Here is a 16,787-nt window from a genome sequence, read left to right as displayed (position 1 = left end):
CCTCTATTTCCCTACAGTCTATATCTTCCATATTCTTTTCCACAGTAAATACTAATGCAAAATATTCATTTAGTATCTCCCCTATTTTCTGCGGCTCCACACAAAGGCCGCTGTGCTGACCTTTGAGGGGCCCTATTCTCTCCCTAGTTACCCTTTTGTCTTTAATGTCTTTGTAAAAACTCTTTGGATTCTCCTTAATTCTATTTGCCAAAGCTATCTCATGTCCCCTTTTTGCCCTCCTGACTTCCCTCTTAAGTATACTCCTACTTCCTTTATACTCTTCTAAGGATTCACTCGATCTATTCTGTCTATACCTTACATATGCTTCCTACTTTTTCTTAACCAAACCCTCAATTTCTTTAGTCATCCAGCATTCCTTATACCTACCAGCCTTTCCTTTCACCCCAACAGGAATATACTTTCTCTGGATTCTCATTCCTGTGGATTCTCTCCTCCTTATTATGGTCTGTCTTCTACTGTTGTGAGAAAACAGGGGAAGTGAATGAGATCATAATAGGTGACACAGTTGTTAGTTGTGATGTATGTGGAGATGAAATAGTGAGTATTCCAAGGGCATATCCAAGCTGTTCCTCCACAGCGTTGAGCCAGGTGAGTTAACCTCTGACCAGTCAATAGATGCTGGTGGAGCAGCCACCTCTGCCAGTGCTCTGGAAGATGTCAGCCTTCCTTTGTAGCATGCCATCCACCAGGCGTGTTTGTATGGGGTTTTTGGTCAGCTGTGCTAATATCTTCTTAGGTAGTTCAATTTTATTAAACAGCATTCATGTAACAAGGAATGGACATTTCACTATGTTAGAAATGTGTTGCTGGAAAAGCGCAGCAGGTCAGGCAGCATCCAGGGAACAGGAGAATCGACGTTTCGGGCATAAGCCCTTCTTCAGGCTTATGCCCGAAACGTCGATTCTCCTGTTCCCTGGATGCTGCCTGACCTGCTGCGCTTTTCCAGCAACACATTTCCAGCTCTGATCTCCAGCATCTGCAGACCTCACTTTCTCCTCAAAGATTTCACTATGTTAAATTGCTGTACGAATGCAAACAGCTTTTGATTATATTTTGATTTGATTTATTATAATCACAGGTACCGAGATACAGTGAAAAGTATTGTTTTGTGTGCTTTATTCAGGGCAACGTGTTGTTACCCGTTATATTCCATTGACAGGCAGGGAAAGCTAGAGACTAAGTACTGCTGTCTTGAGAGATGCTGCATAGGATTAGCTGCTTGTGCCAGTTGTTCTGGTAAATATTCTTGAAAAGTCGCACAAATCCATCCATGAAACAGATGATCGACCGTGCTAACAGTTACCTGACCAAGCTGCTGGTCCTCAGCAAGCTGCCACAGTCTTCAGCCAGTACTGTTTTCTTAAAGGCTGTGCTTTAATTTCTATAGGAAAATTCCTGTTTTACACAGATATTTCCTCAATCACAACTTCAATCATTATTTTACAAGCTGATCCGTGAATTTCTCATGTCCATGACTCCCCATTTTATTTGTGACTACAAATGTTTTTCCGTTGGTATCAAATCAATGTAGCTCAGTGCATGGAAAGTATAGGCAATGATATTAATGGTGTTGATCATGGGATTTTTTAAATAAAGCCATGCATGGTTTTGAAAATGCCCAGTTAAATTGCTGAATAAAACTTTTTTTACTTTATATTTCTTAAATAACTTGAGCACCAAATAGATCTTAGGCCAGTCCTGATTTTTATCTTTGCATTTTTGTCAACCTAAATTCATAAAATCTGTGGAATATGAAATTCTCCATAAGTCAATAAATGTATAGATATTTCAGAATTTTGGATCGTTGTAGCTCCTTTTACCCTTTAATACAGAAGGCCCTTAAAAACTTTGACAATATCAAAAACAAACATTGCCCTCTAGTGGCATACAGTATTAACATCTTTCCTCAAAATATCTCTTCTCACAAAACATATGAATGTTCAACAAAAACTAAAATCTCTGGAGAAACACAGCAGGTCTGGCAGCATCTGTGGAGAGAAAGCAGAATTAACATTTCGGGTCCAGTGAACATTAATTCTGTTTCTGTCTTCTCAGACGTTGCCAGACCTGCTGAGTTTCTCCATCACTTCCTGTTGTTTTTATTACAGATTTTCAGCATTCATAGTACTTCGCTTTTGTTTTATGAAAGGCATTTTCTTCAATTAACAAGAATATATCATACATTATCTCTGTATTAAGACTTCTCATGCAGTTTAAGAACAAATATGGATGGAAAATAATTGTAAAACTATGACAGCAAGGGCCAGATAAAGGTAGTTAAGTTCTGAAATAAAATTACAGTTAAAAAAAAGTTACACCTGCAAGCTTATGGATGGAGATCCCACTTTTACATTTATGAAGAAAAATATGAGTTTGGCATTCACCTCGCTCACATCTCTGGAAACTAATGTCTGCATCACGCATACTAATCGATTATTATGAAAGTGTCATTTTGTAAAGTTTATAAGCTGACATTTTCAGAAATGAAACCACACTTAATTTTCAATTAATGATTTCAATCAATCTCCCAGATCCATATTTTCTGTAACTTTCAGTATTCAAATATTTAAAAGATGCTCTAAATATATTTCCAATTAAATATAAAGTCAATTCAGAAAACAAGTTTGAACTTTCTGTTACTTTCAATTTGTCTTAAATGCCAGGGAGAAACAAAAAAGCTGCTAGCTCTTTTCATTCGAATTCCATTTAATTTTGATAACAGGAATTCCAATAATTTGTACAAATAGACTGAAATTAACCATTGGAAGCTGTGTAATTACACAGTAAACACCTTCCTTATAATTCATTACTGTATTTTTAATCTAGTTATTGTTTTTACTCTCTACTATAATTTCTATTTTATGATATTTCTGTGGCTGAAGGAAAAAGCTCCATACAAATAAATTTCCAGAATATTTACAATTTAGAAAGAATGGTTAATGGCTATTTTGGGACTAGTTGTCACAATGCTTGAATGACATTCTGGGGTGGAATATTATAGGGGCTGATGGTAGCACAATGCTCATTGACTTCACTACAAGCTACCTTCCCTGAAATCTGGAAATTGGCTGGGACAAAACCCAGGCAAACAGAATGGAAACAGACCATTCGGCCCATTACATCCATGCCGACCAGGTACCCAATGTACTTGTGAAAATGGTCTCAACTGAATGCAATGAAAGCCTAACTAATCAATGTGGGTCTGGGATGGGAAGCTGTTGGGAGTGCCGCAGAGACTCCATTTTTAACACAATGTTTTGTTCACTCAACCAGTGAGGCACTTACACCAAGCTAGTGCACAGCATACAACTAGGGTCATGATGGAGCAGACAATAGGGCTCTTGGAGATGCAGTTCTGCTGCTTGGATTGATCTGGTGTAGCCCTCCTGGTTATAGTGTGGGCAAATTGTGTTACATCATCCAGACGTACCATGGTCTGGACAATCGGAGCAGGCAATGAAGTGATGTGCTTGATGCTAAGGAACTGAGAGAATTTGAGCACTTTTGAGAAGGAAGGTGAAAATAATTAGAATACAATCATCAAAACAAATCGTTGGCTAGTTTACCAACACAATCTGTTATAGTCAATTCCAGGAAAATATCATCCCTATCTCTCAGCTCTTAAAAATCTTTACTTTGCTTTTAAATTTCTTCTTTTCAAATTGTGGAAACAATTTTACAACTTCATTACAAATCTGCTGTCATGAACCTTTAACAATGCTAATATCTGAAGCTTTCTCAGTTCTAATCATTTGAAGATTTCTATCCAAACTCTCTTGATATAGAGCTCTAGACTAGAAACCACTTCTGCTGAGGTTCCTGCTTTTGCACTAAATTGATTCTTCTGCTAGGAAAAACAATTCCACCTTATGAACTAACCTTTAGGTTCTTTTGAACTGAAACTTATAACCTTCCATTCTGAAATCAAAATGAAACTTATTGCCTTAATGTGTTTCCTCTTCCTGTCATATACCCAACATTTTATCCATTAACACTTCGGGATTTTCCCAGGCATTCAATTGCAAGCACATAGTTTCTTATAATTGATGTATTTATGTCACTGTTCCAAAGTGACTTTCTCATTTTATAAATAAACTTTCACAGAACCTATCTACATCCATCTGTCTATATTTTGAAATTCAAAATCCCAGAATACGATATATATGTCTTCCATTACAGTCACCAAGTCTCGTTCAAATGTTGAAGCCTTTACAATAAATTCTAGTTCTTCACTTCTGAAGATTGAGGCTTAAAACTCATTCAGAAAAGCTTAACTATGAATTGTCCAAATAACTATTCATGTCCTGGTAGTTCAATTTCTTCTCCAAAATCAGTATTTCCTCAGGATGCTTCAGATTTATCACAAGGACCTAACTACTGGCACAATTAGTTTTTTTTTAACCAAACAGCGATTTCACAATGTTGACATTTTCCTGAGCTTCCTAACGCTGCCTTCTTGTATTCATTTCTATCTGAGTTGACCTACTCTGAGACTATATCCCACAATTCTGACCAGGCTATAGTCTCTCAATCCAATCACGGTCCAATCTCTTCAGCCATAAAACTACTAACAACTGCTCATTCCCCAACTACTCAATTTCTCCTGAGATCGCATCCACTTGTGTTTCATAACGCTGCATTCCACCAACACACCACTATTTGAAGTCCAGCTTTCTAACTGTGCTGCACAGAACTCTATAGCCCATGGATTAAACTTTGATGGAATTGCATGGGAACAAAGCTAACAGTAACACTTTAACTCTATAGAGCCACCTTCTCTAACTCTCTCTCACTGACCTATTGACTTATTTGAACAGCTATTCACTGACCCTTAAACTGAACCAGATGATATATCAAAACACTCCAAGAGTGTCCTGATTCTCTGACAGAAATAAATGTTTCAAACATTGGAACATCTTGTACTGTAATTTTATTTAGGTTTATGCATTTATTAGAAAGAATTGCACTAGATCACACAAGCCAACATCAAAGCACTGCTCAACAGCAGGTACACCAATGACACAATGTATGGTGTACCATATACAGTACATGGTTGGTCAAAGTGAAAGTTTAAATTTTCAGCCATCAAATCACATGAATTCAAGATAGGGATGTGTGCAAGAGACACCTAGCATCCATTCTTGGCAGTAAAAAGCCATACCTTTAGCATGTTTTCTAGTTTAACAGCATCAGTGGAAAAGTTGCAGATCCCATCAGACAATTCACACCCTCTGGTCTTTATTGTTATACCAACAAAAGATCTGCTCATTCATTTCAACTTTCTGTCGGTCAAGTGCTAGGGTGTTGTTAATGCTCAAAGCAGGTGTTAGCTGTTCACTGCCTTTCCTAAGTTCTTCTAGCAGTTTTGGAGATATTGTGAGATAATTACAGCAATGCCTTGATTTCAGCAGTGTTTCAAAAAGATACTCCCATGACAATAGTCTTGCACCAAACTTCTTACGATAGTTGTAGATCTTTGTTACACTTTGCACACTTGAGTCTGCTGATGGTTCAAAGCTTTTCTTATCAGTGTCAGCCACATGCAATTTTAGAATGCGACCCACAATGGACAAATCAATGTTGCCTCAGCCAACTACGTTTGATGAGAATATGATCCTTGTCAACTCCTGCATCCTTGTACATCTGACTTAGGCACTGGGCCTTTTGGATCAAAGAGTGTGGTGCTGAAAAGCACAGCCGGTCAGGCAGCATTCAAGGAGCAAGAGAGTCAATTCTTCAAGCATAAGCTCTTCATCAGGAATGAGGGGGTTGCCCAAAGGGGCTGAGATAAATGGGAGGCAGGTGGGCCTGGGGGGAAGGTAGCTGGGAATGCAATAGGTAGATGAAGGTGGAGGTGAAGGTGATAGGTGAAGAGAGGAGGGTGGAGCAGATAAGTGGGAAGGAAGATGGACAGGTGGGACAGTTCAATAGGGCGATGCATAGTTGAAAGGTTGGATCTGGGATGAGATGGGGGGAGGGGAAATGGGGAAACAGTTGAAATCCACATTGATACCGTGTGGTGGGAGGGACCCAAGGCAGAAGATGAGGCATTTTTCCTCCAGGTGTCAGGTGGCTAGGGTTTGATTGTGGAGGAGGCACAGGACCTGCATGTCCTTGGTGGAGTGGGAAGGGGACTTAAAGCATTCAGCCTCAGGGCGGTAAGGTTGTTTAGTGCCTGTGTCCCAGAGATGTTCTCTGAAACGTGCCACAAGAACACCTTCCAACTCGGCACACCTTCTTGAACTGTCCTACCTGTATATTTTCCTTCCACTCCACCTTTCTCTGCGACCTATCACCTTCATTCCCACCTTCATGTATTTATCACATTCCCAGTTACCTTTCCCCAGCCCCACACGCCTCCCATTTATCTCTCAGCCACCTTTGGCCACCCCCTAATTCCTGATGAAAAGCTTATGCTCGAAACCTTGACTCTCCTGCTCCTCGGATGCTGCCTGACTGGCTGTGCTTTTCCAGCACCACACTCTTTGACTCTGATCTCCAGCATGTGTGGTCCTCACTTTCTCCCAGTTGGGCTTTCTGGACCATGGCATCTTGGTCAAATGATAACTCTGTGTCAATTTCTATACAAACTCTGCCAGGAATTTTTTTCAAACTTTCAACACCAAAATTGACAAACTGCTTGTCTATGACAGTGGACAGTTGTTCAGACTCTGATCCACCACAACTCTTTGTGTAGTCAAAAGCATCATCCAGTAGCTTTTCATAAGTTGGCATCTGAACAGCAGCAAGTATGAGTGAAGAATTGGTTGTGGCTTCCTGAGATTTGTATGCATCAATGGAATTGAAGTCCTGGTGTCCACTACTATCATCATGAACTCCATCAGCTGTTTGAGCAGACACCATTCAATACTTTAAATGTTCTAATGTTCACAAGCTGCTGGCTTTCACAAAACACAAGCACATGGAAAAAGAATGATTTTATCTCACATTAAAAATAAATATAATGGAGTACAATGCCAGGAGTGCTGCTCCAAATGGTTATTCGGAATTAGAAAAAAGCTTATGATTTCATAAGAGTCAAGATAAGTGGTTTTTAATTCACTAAACCTTCATCTCTCATAAAAATCTCTATCAGTACTTAAAATTTAAATTCAAGTGCTTTACCTCACCCTCATATACATAGCATTGTTACAAGCTTCATACCAAAATTCACAGCTCACACACAGGCACCAATTCAAATGTGACGTCCACATCACCATAACAGCCACATCACATCAACAATATTACCTTCCATTTCCTGGAGGAAAAGGTTAGGCATAACTACAGGAAACTGTTAGGAAATGTAAGACAAGTGTGTTTTTTAATTACCACAAAGGAGACAGCACTAAACATTTATGCAAAGGGACTTCATCCAGCAATCTCCTCCGATTCAGAAAGGGCAGATGGTGTACACACACACCTTTTACTTCTCTTCTCTGCACAAACTGCACCTGGAGGACCATCAACTCAGTGAAAAACACTCTTTGGTCTGCCCAAAACTTGTTGGTCTTCCAGAACTGTGAGATGACCTAGACTTAGTGTTGCAGACTGGCACATTCTAAGGTGCAGAATTATACGTTGAGGTGTGCACTAAAGCTTGGGACAGCTGCCACCAAGGTGCAGTGGAAAGACAACCATCTGAGGTCTTCCTGCTGAAGTTAATTGGGGGTCTGTCCCCCCACCACGCTTCGATGCATATAAGGAAAGATGCATGTGTAAAAGTTGCCTTTGGTTTGTTGAGATAGAGTCAAACTCAAATGTTTGTTTGCTTACTTGATATGCTACTGTACAAAACCAAACTGCATGACGATGTATATATATACAAAGAGATTTTTTATGAAAAATGTATATTTTTGAAATTTTAAAAGAAATCTGCCATTTGGATATCCAAGAACTGGAAGCTTCAGCCAAAGGGGAAAGAGGAAGAAGATAGTGAAAATGAAGAATCACTATTATTCTATCCTACAGTCACGGTCAACAGATCAGGGATTACACTGTATTATAGAGAAGAGGAGGGAAGGGAGTTTTGTGATGAAACAAGTTTGCATGAGTTAAGACAGGAGGGAGGGAATATCCCAGGTGCCAGCTTGCCAAAGTATGAGATTACATATTAGTTCTGCTACAGAGGAATCATGTGATGGACCTAATCCAAGCTGGTGGGTGTATACAAAACCAAATGTGCTGTGTACCGAAAAGCCTGCCAGAAATCTATGTTCAATATCAAGGAGCATGGTAGATCAAATACAGGTGTAATAGTAGACTGCCACAGAATGAAAAAATCATGACATGCCAGGTAAACTACAGTCATTCATCTGCATGACATATTGCCTGTGATCATACACCTGCTATACATCAAGGGAAAGTGAAATCCCTCACAGTATATGCAAATGCCCACAGGGAAATCTGTAATCCATATAAAACATCATGACAACTCTATCTCCTTGTTTCTGGCAAGAGGGGATTAAATGAAAAGATTTATCCATGCATAGAGAGCTAGTAGACTTCTATATACAGCAATGCAGTAAAAATCTGAAAAATGCTGCTTATGTCACCAATAGCTGGTTGAAAGTAGCCAGATGCACAAATGTTAAGAACCTTGATCATCCTGATTGCTATGATCATGTCATCAGGCAAGTTTGTCATTACCCTGTGTTGATGCTGATATTGTGTACCTTGGGAGTGGCAAGTTGTTGTCAGTCACCTTTTTTAATGCAAGCATTTAGGATAAGAGAAATGTTTCCTGACGTTTCTATTCTATCATGGTCTCCGACTGAATGTGCTTCTCCTTCTCCTCCTGCTGCCTCTTTCAGTAGTTTTGTCTGTTCTGCATAGCCTCTCTCCATCCAGCCATGTTCAATTCCAGAGAAAGCTCTGTCAATTCACCAAGTTCAATATCTGAAAGCTATTTGTTTCAGTGTTATTTGGACAGTGATTTACATGTATATTTAAGAACAAAGAACAGTACAGCACCAGAACAGGTCCTTCGGCACATCCAGGCTGTGCTAACACATGATGCCTTACGAAACTAAAAATCTTTTGCCACCACGCACTCTGTATCCCTCTATTCACTGCCTATTCACATATCTATCAAGATGCCTCTTTGCTATTACGTCATTTATGCTTAGATTCTTAAATATTAATTAGTTATATTTTGTTTTTCTGTGTATCTAAAGAGCGTAGTGATTAAATTGTATGCATTTCTGTAGCTATGATGATTCCTTTTAAAACAGATTAAAGGAGTAGATTTTAATATAAATAGGTTTTTATTTACATTACATTTATTTACATTATGGCTATGCAAGGTAGATAATTCTGCATCAACGTTTTTATTCGAAAATTCTAGCATTTGTTTTCATTTAAATTTAAAGGAAAGAACCATAGCTTGGGAAAAAGTGTGAGGTATTTATGCAGATATCCTTGGATAAAGGTGTACTCCTGAGAAGATAGTAAAACTAGATTACCTTAAGTTAGGCATTATTGATTGTCCCAGAACAGAAGTGTTTGCATAAAACTCTGAAGAGGCTATTTGAAGCAGAAAACATTTAAACTCAGGTATATGAAAGCTCTAGGAAAAGGTGGTCAGATATTCCATAACCGTAAAATCTTTAGAAAAAGAGATTTTTCATTGGTGTGAGTACTATACAAGGGTTCCTTATGGGAACAGTCAAAGAAGTGTTTGAAGATTAATCAAATTACCATGTATTTCAAAATCTTTAAAGTATTTTCTGTGAATAGTTTGGTCTATTATATTTGCTCTAAATTTCTTTTGCTTAAAAAAACTTTAGTTTATTCCTTAAACCAAAACTATAAGCTTGGGTGCTAATGATTCAGTGACATCACCTTGTTAAAGGTGGGCGGCACGGTGGCACAGTGGTTAGCACTGCTGCCTCACAGCGCCAGAGACCCGGGTTCAATTCCCGCCTCAGGCGACTGACTGTGTGGAGTTTGCACGTTCTCCCCGTGTCTGTGTGGGTTTCCTCCGGGTGCTCCGGTTTCCTCCCACAGTCCAAAGATGTGCAGGGTCAGGTGAATTGGCCAGACTAAATTGCCCGTAGTGTTAGGTAAGGGGTAAATGTAGGGGTATGGGTGGGTTTCGCTTCGGCGGGTCGGTGTGGACTTGTTGGGCCGAAGGGCCTGTTTCCACACTGTAATCTAATCTAATCTAAAACCAAATCAAAATGCTATTTGATCTATCAAGCCAGATCTGAGTCTGGGATCTGACTTGTCTGCTAATCACATCATTTGGGACAATAACATCAGCACTTAATTTTAAAGGAAAGAAGTACTTGAATACCACTCCCTGCAAAATAACCCAGCTTTAGTTTATTATAAGACAGCTCCAAGAGTTCATGCAAGTACACCAAAAGACAAAATAAATAATCTCATGTCTGACTTGTACATATTTCATGATCCTTTTGTACAGTGTTTGTATCCAACTCTCTGTTTAATATTATGTTCAGATATGCAAAATTTGAGACCGGGAACTAGCTAGAATGGAGAGTTTGAAAATACCAACTCTGATGCCAAATCAGTATTGAACATTATTTTGCATCAACATGTCACTACTAGTGGTGTTTAAGCGTATGCACCTTTACCAAGATAGCGTTAGTGTTTTGTACATCTGAGACCAAATATTTCATCTTTTTGCAGTCATAGTGCCCAAAAATCAAAAAAGCAGGCATGATGGGTGGGATGGCATTACATGGCTGATGTAAAGCTCCAGCAGGTAGGGGTTTTCATTTAAATGAAGCACAAATGCAGGTCCAGGCAGCTTGGTGATCTGCTCCAAGACACTCTAACAACTGTATAATTTTCATTATTTATTCATTTTTTTGAATCTTGAGGTGATAGAGAACACCATCAACTGTAAAGGGTGGAGTCCTTGTCACTGAGCAACCTTTGGCTCTTCTTGGAGGGCGAAAGACCAGAGCAAAGGCAGGGAGGCAATGGCCTAGTGGTACTATCACTGAACTGTTAATCCAGGAACCCAGTTAATATTCTGGGAATTCTGCCATGGCAGACGGTAGAATTTAAATTCAATAAAAATCTGGAATTAAAAGTTTAATGATGACTATGAAATCATTGTCAGATGTCAGAAAAAACCCATTGGATTGGGCAATAAATGCTGGCCTAACCAGTGATGCTCTTATTCTGTGAACTAATGAAGAAAAGCAGATAACATCAAAGTGACTGCTGTCAATATTGCAGACATTCACTGACATAGTAGATTATATATAAGACCATAACACATAAGTGCGGAAGTTAGGCCATTCAGCCCATCGAGTCCGCTCCACCTTTTAATCATGGCTGACAAGTTTCTTATCACTATTCTCCGACTTTCTCCCCATAACCTTTGATCCCCTTAACAGTCAGGAACCTATCTACCTCAGTCTTAAATATACTCAATGACCTGGCTTCCACAGCCTTTTATGGCAGTGAATTCCATAGATTTACCACTCTTTGGCTGAAGAAGTTTCTCCTTATCTCCATTTTAAAAGGTCTTCCCTTTACTCTAAGGTTATGCCCTGGGTCCTAGTCTCTCCTACTAATCTTCCCAATATCCATCCTCTCCAGGTCATAGTCACACATCCAGGACATGTTGATGGAATGGCAGTCTTGTTGTTCTAATCTACCAGTTCAGAGACTTTGTTACACACCTCTTGAGCAGTTGGGACTCGAACCCAGGTCTCTTGTCTCAAAGATGTCCCCTTGGACCATTGCAAATATTGCTATGTTAGCAAGTCCACACGCCCACTCAAGCAGCTTCTCTCCATTTAGACAGAATATGCTTAAATTGTCTTTCCTCACATATAGGAGTTTTGTCACACCCTGGGAGGAGCAGTAAAGGACGTGTTGAGAGATACTTGTTGTAGACCATGAGTTTTGGAGCAGAAATAGTCTATTTGTCCCACTGATTCTGCTCTCCCATTCAAACATAGTCGATATATTTCTCAAACTCATTCGCCTGCCTTCTCCACATAGCCCTTGATCCCTTTACCAACTATGAATATATCTATGTCTTAAATACACTAAATAACTTGGCCTCCACAGCCCTCTGCAGCAATGAGTTTCACAGATTCACCACCTCTGGCCGAAGACACTCCTCCCCATGACAATTCTAAATGGTCGTCCCTACACTGTGAGGCTGTGCACACGGGTCCTCGTCTCTGCTATTAATGGAAACATCTTCTTCACATCCACTCCATCCAGACCTTTCAGTATTTTGAAAGTTTCAATTAGATCCGCACTCATCCTTCTAAACTCTACGAAGTACAGACCCAGAATCTTCAAATGCTCCTCATTTGACAGGCCCCACATCCCCAGGATCATTCTTATACACATCCTCTGTACACCCTCCTACCTAGCACATCTTTCAATAGATAATGGGTCCAAAACTGCTCACAACATTTTAAACGTGGCCTGACCAGAGCCTCATATAGCTTAAACAATACATTTCTGCTCTTGTATTCTTGTCCTCTTTCATTTGGCTTCCTAAGTGCCAGCTGAATCTGCATGTTAACCTGAACAGAATCCTAAACTAGGACTTCTAAGTCCTTTTGTGCTTCCTACCAAAGTCAGCCAATCCTCTATTCATACAAGTAGCTTTCCCCTAAAACCATGGGCTCTTATCTAATTTAGCAGCATCCAATGTAGCACCTTGTCAAAAGCTTCTAGAAATCCAAATAGATCACATCCATTGGCTCTCCTTTGTCTAAATTGCTCATTATCTCCTCAAAGAATTCTAACAGATTTGTCAGGCATGACCTCCCCTTGACAAAGCCATACTGATGCAGCCCTATTTTTGAATGCACTTCCAAGTACTCTGCAATCTCATCCTTCATAACAGACTCTAAAATTTTACCAACGATCAAGGTCAGACTTAGTGGCCTATAGTTTCCAGTGCTTCTGCCTTCCTTCCTTCTTGAATAAACATATTCTGTCTAAATGGAGAGAAGCTGCTTGAATAGGGTATTACATTTGCCATTTTCCAGTCCTCTAGAACCCTCCCTGATTCTACTGATTCCTGAAAGATCACCACTAATGCCTATACAATCTCTTCAGCTACCTCCTTCAGAACTCTGTGGTGCAGTCCAGTTGATTGATCCACCTTAGACCTTTCAGCTTCCTCAGCACTTTCTCCTTTGTGATGGCCACTACACACATCTCTGCCCACTGACTCTCTTGACGTTCTGGTATGCTGCTGGTGTTTTCCACTGTGAAGACTGGTGCAAAGTACCTGGTCAGTTCCTTTGCCACTCTGTTCCCCATGACTACTTCTCCAGTCTCATTTTCCATTAGTACAACTTCCACTCTTATCTCTCTCTTACCTTTTAGAAATCTACAAATATCTTGCGACTTTATTTTATGTTACTACTTAGCTTACTCTCCAATTTCCTCTTCAACCCCACCCATGTCAGCCAATATCAACTAGAATGATTCAGTCACACGGAGGTTTAATGTGACTGTGAACTTTCTGGTCACTGGCAACCATCTGCAGCCTATTGTGAAGCCCCCAAATTTTCTTGAGGGAAGTGACACAGTTCTGTAACCTGCTCCTTGTTAAACCTGAGGTACCTTAGACATGCTCCTAGATGAGGTAATTTCCTGAAATGTGTTCTCTGAAAACCAGTGTTGAATTGGCCCCTCAGTAGGAAACCCTCATGTTCCTCTTGCCTCGTCATTGTTTTCCCTCTCTGCATTCTCTAATTCACGTACTGGTCATGCTATAAATTCACCACAACGCCAGTCCCCATTCTTCTTATTGTCTCAATATTCGCAAGTGACCAGATTATTAGTCATTCCTGAATAGATGTACTAACTAATCACAAGACTATCAAAAATAAAGCCCAAACTTTCCTTTAAATGGAGTAATCAGGAGGTTTCTTATGCAGCTGTAAGTGATTAGCACAGGTTAACAATTATACCTGTGCAGTTACAGGTTTTGGAAGCTAGGAGCAAATCAATTGGAAACGCTGTTTGATGACACCACCTGACCACTCACACATTGAGCAAGCACCTTGAACCCCCAAGTCAACCTCCTTCTCAGCATGAGGCATTGCCAGGCCACACAGAAAGTAACCAGAAATTCAATGTGTGCCACTTTCAGGCTTCAATTGTGGCAGCATGAGTGGAATTGTGGAGCTGAATTTTGCAGTCTGGAATCACAACAAAACTTTTAGGAGTCTGAGTGTCACAGGCTATGGTGAGATGTGTGACAGAATTAGGCTACAAGTGCAGTGAGGTCCATCTAGACATTGTGATGATCTCATTTAATCTTTTCTGCTTTTCACAAACAGCATGGTGAGATTCTTGCTAGGAAGTGACAAAATGCCAGTTTACGGCGATTAACATTTGATAAATGCCTTGTTAATGCTAGGACTCATCTCATTGATATTCTGATTCCCATTTTACCAAACCTGCACAAACAAGCAAGACATGAAGAAATCTCAAGAGGGAAACTAGAATGTGTACCTGGCAGACTCGGCTTGCTATTTGCACCAAACAACCTCCATGCTGGACACTGAACAACATCTCTCTGCATGATCAAGGACATTGGCCACACACGCCCCTCCTCCATGGACAATGGCATAAGGCATCTGCCAACCCATCACAATTATCCTGGCACTTCTACAATTCACTGGCATTGCACTTTGGATGCACAGATTTACATTGCAGCATGCACCAGTAACTAGCATTAAAAGGCTGCAGCGAGAACTGGGACAGGTACCAAATTCATAGATTAGATGAGGATGCATGTCAGGACTGCTCACTTGCTCCGTTAGCACTTTGCCTAATTACAGTCCTCAATCTAGGGGATGCACGTCTTGCTGGATGACAGTATGCTATGTCAATCTTACACCTACACCATCTGCCAGCAGTTTACATGACAAACATACAACTCTAGGGCTGTAGTCCTCATTGAAGTTCTTGGAGGCACCTTTGAGTCAAGAGAGCCTAGCAAATTACATCAAAGACAGCCTGTCATACCAGTCTATGTGTTATGAAGCTGTGGGTGTACTTTAAGAGTTAAAAGCAGCAGAACTACCAGACACAGCACCAAGTGTTCTCAATCAGGCAACAATGTAACACGCGCTTGATCAAATCGATTAGCTCGTTGCCTGGAGACAGAAACAAAGTCGAATTTGGAAAATCAGTTTAAATTATACTCTGAAAAATATCAAACTCCAATTCGGTTTGAATTCCATATATTGACAACAACCTTAAAAGCCAATGACACAATCTGATGCTTTGGGAATAATAAGACTGGGGTAAATTGAACAATTGAGAGGACATCTGCCAAGCCCAGCATGTAAACAAACTGCTTGAAAAGTAGCTCTCCTAAAAAGGTACCTTTTCAATCAGTAACCCATGACAGAGAAATTCCTAAGAAGAAGCAAACAAGACACAGGAATATTTAAATAGAAGAACAAAAACTGCCTGGTTTTGAGATAAGCAGTCTTGTTTTGTGCATTTTAATTAGGAGTTTTATCGGACTAGTATTATGGAAGGGAAGGTAACAGATAGGTTAGAATAAGGAATGGTAAACAGTTGTTAGTTAATTATTGTATGTTATACTTTAAGAAATAAACTTGTTAATTTTTACTTTAAGTAGTTCTTGGCCACTCTAATTTTTACAGATTACTGCACGGGATAAATCTTTACTGTGTTGCTGGTTTTAAGTTAAGCAGGAGGGTTTACCCTGTGTCGTAACACATGGAACTGGTAATGGTCATACAAACGGTCAGGGTGTTATCAGGCAGAGGGTTCATGCTTATTCAGCCTAAGGAGTCAGTCACAGTCAGTCCATTTGCTCCACAGCAGCAAACCCAGAGGGGTAGACCAAATACAACTGGGGAGATATTTATTCACCAGTCAGTGAGTAACAAAAAGATGGGGTACTGGGCTACCACACTTGGTAGTGTGGATGATCAGAGGGATATTGGTGTCCATGTACACAGATCTTTGAAAGTTGCCACCTAGGTAAATAGTGCGGTGAAGAAGGCATATGGCGTACTGGCTTTTATTGGTAGAGGAATTGAGTTCCGGAGTCCTGAGGTCATGTTGCAGTTGTATAAGACTCTGGTGCGGCCACATCTGGAGTATTGTGTGCAATTTTGGTCGCCATATTATAGGAAGGATGTGGAGGCACTGGAACGGGTGCAGAGGAGGTTTACAAGGATGTTGCCTGGTATGGTAGAAAGATCGTATGAGGAAAGGCTGAGGCACTTGGGGTTGTTTTCATTGGAGAAAAGAAGGTTTAGGGGTGACTTGATAGAGGTGTACAAGATGATTAGGGGTTTAGATAGGGTCGACAGTGAGAATCTTTTTCCACGTATGGAGTCAGCTATTACAAGGGGGCATAGCTTTAAATTAAGGGGGGGTAGGTATAGGACAGATGTTAGGGGTAGGTTCTTTACTCAGCGAGTCGTGAGTTCATGGAATGCCCTGCCAGTAGCAGTGGTGGACTCTCCCTCATTATGGGCATTTAAGCGGGCATTGGATAGGCATATGGAGGATAGTGGGCTAGTGTAGGTTAGGTGGGCTTGGATCGGCGCAACATCGAGGGCCGAAGGGCCTGTACTCCGCTGTATTCTTCGATGTTCTATGATCTGAAAACATATTACACAGGTCTGTCCAGCCATGTCAATTGACAAGATGGGCCACAGTCAATCAATCAAGTCCACCCATAGAAACTAAAGGGGGGGGGTAGGGAATTAACTGCATCTGCCGCCATGGGACTGAGCCTCAGGATGTTATTCTTCAGT

At 40.4% G+C, this 16,787-nt stretch overlaps 1 pseudogene; it reads right to left on the bottom strand.

Annotated features, from left to right (window-relative positions):
- Window positions 1–5,149: 5,149 nt before the first annotated feature.
- On the bottom strand, window positions 5,150–13,290 carry LOC122559254 (transaldolase pseudogene; annotated as a pseudogene).
- Window positions 13,291–16,787: the final 3,497 nt, after the last annotated feature.

The sequence above is a fragment of the Chiloscyllium plagiosum genome, unplaced genomic scaffold (assembly GCF_037043375.1).
Source record: "Chiloscyllium plagiosum isolate Xiang-an unplaced genomic scaffold, Cpla_swu_hap1 HiC_scaffold_14, whole genome shotgun sequence".
In the NCBI taxonomy this organism is placed as follows: domain Eukaryota; kingdom Metazoa; phylum Chordata; class Chondrichthyes; order Orectolobiformes; family Hemiscylliidae; genus Chiloscyllium; species Chiloscyllium plagiosum.
This window is presented reverse-complemented; position numbering and strand designations above follow the sequence as displayed.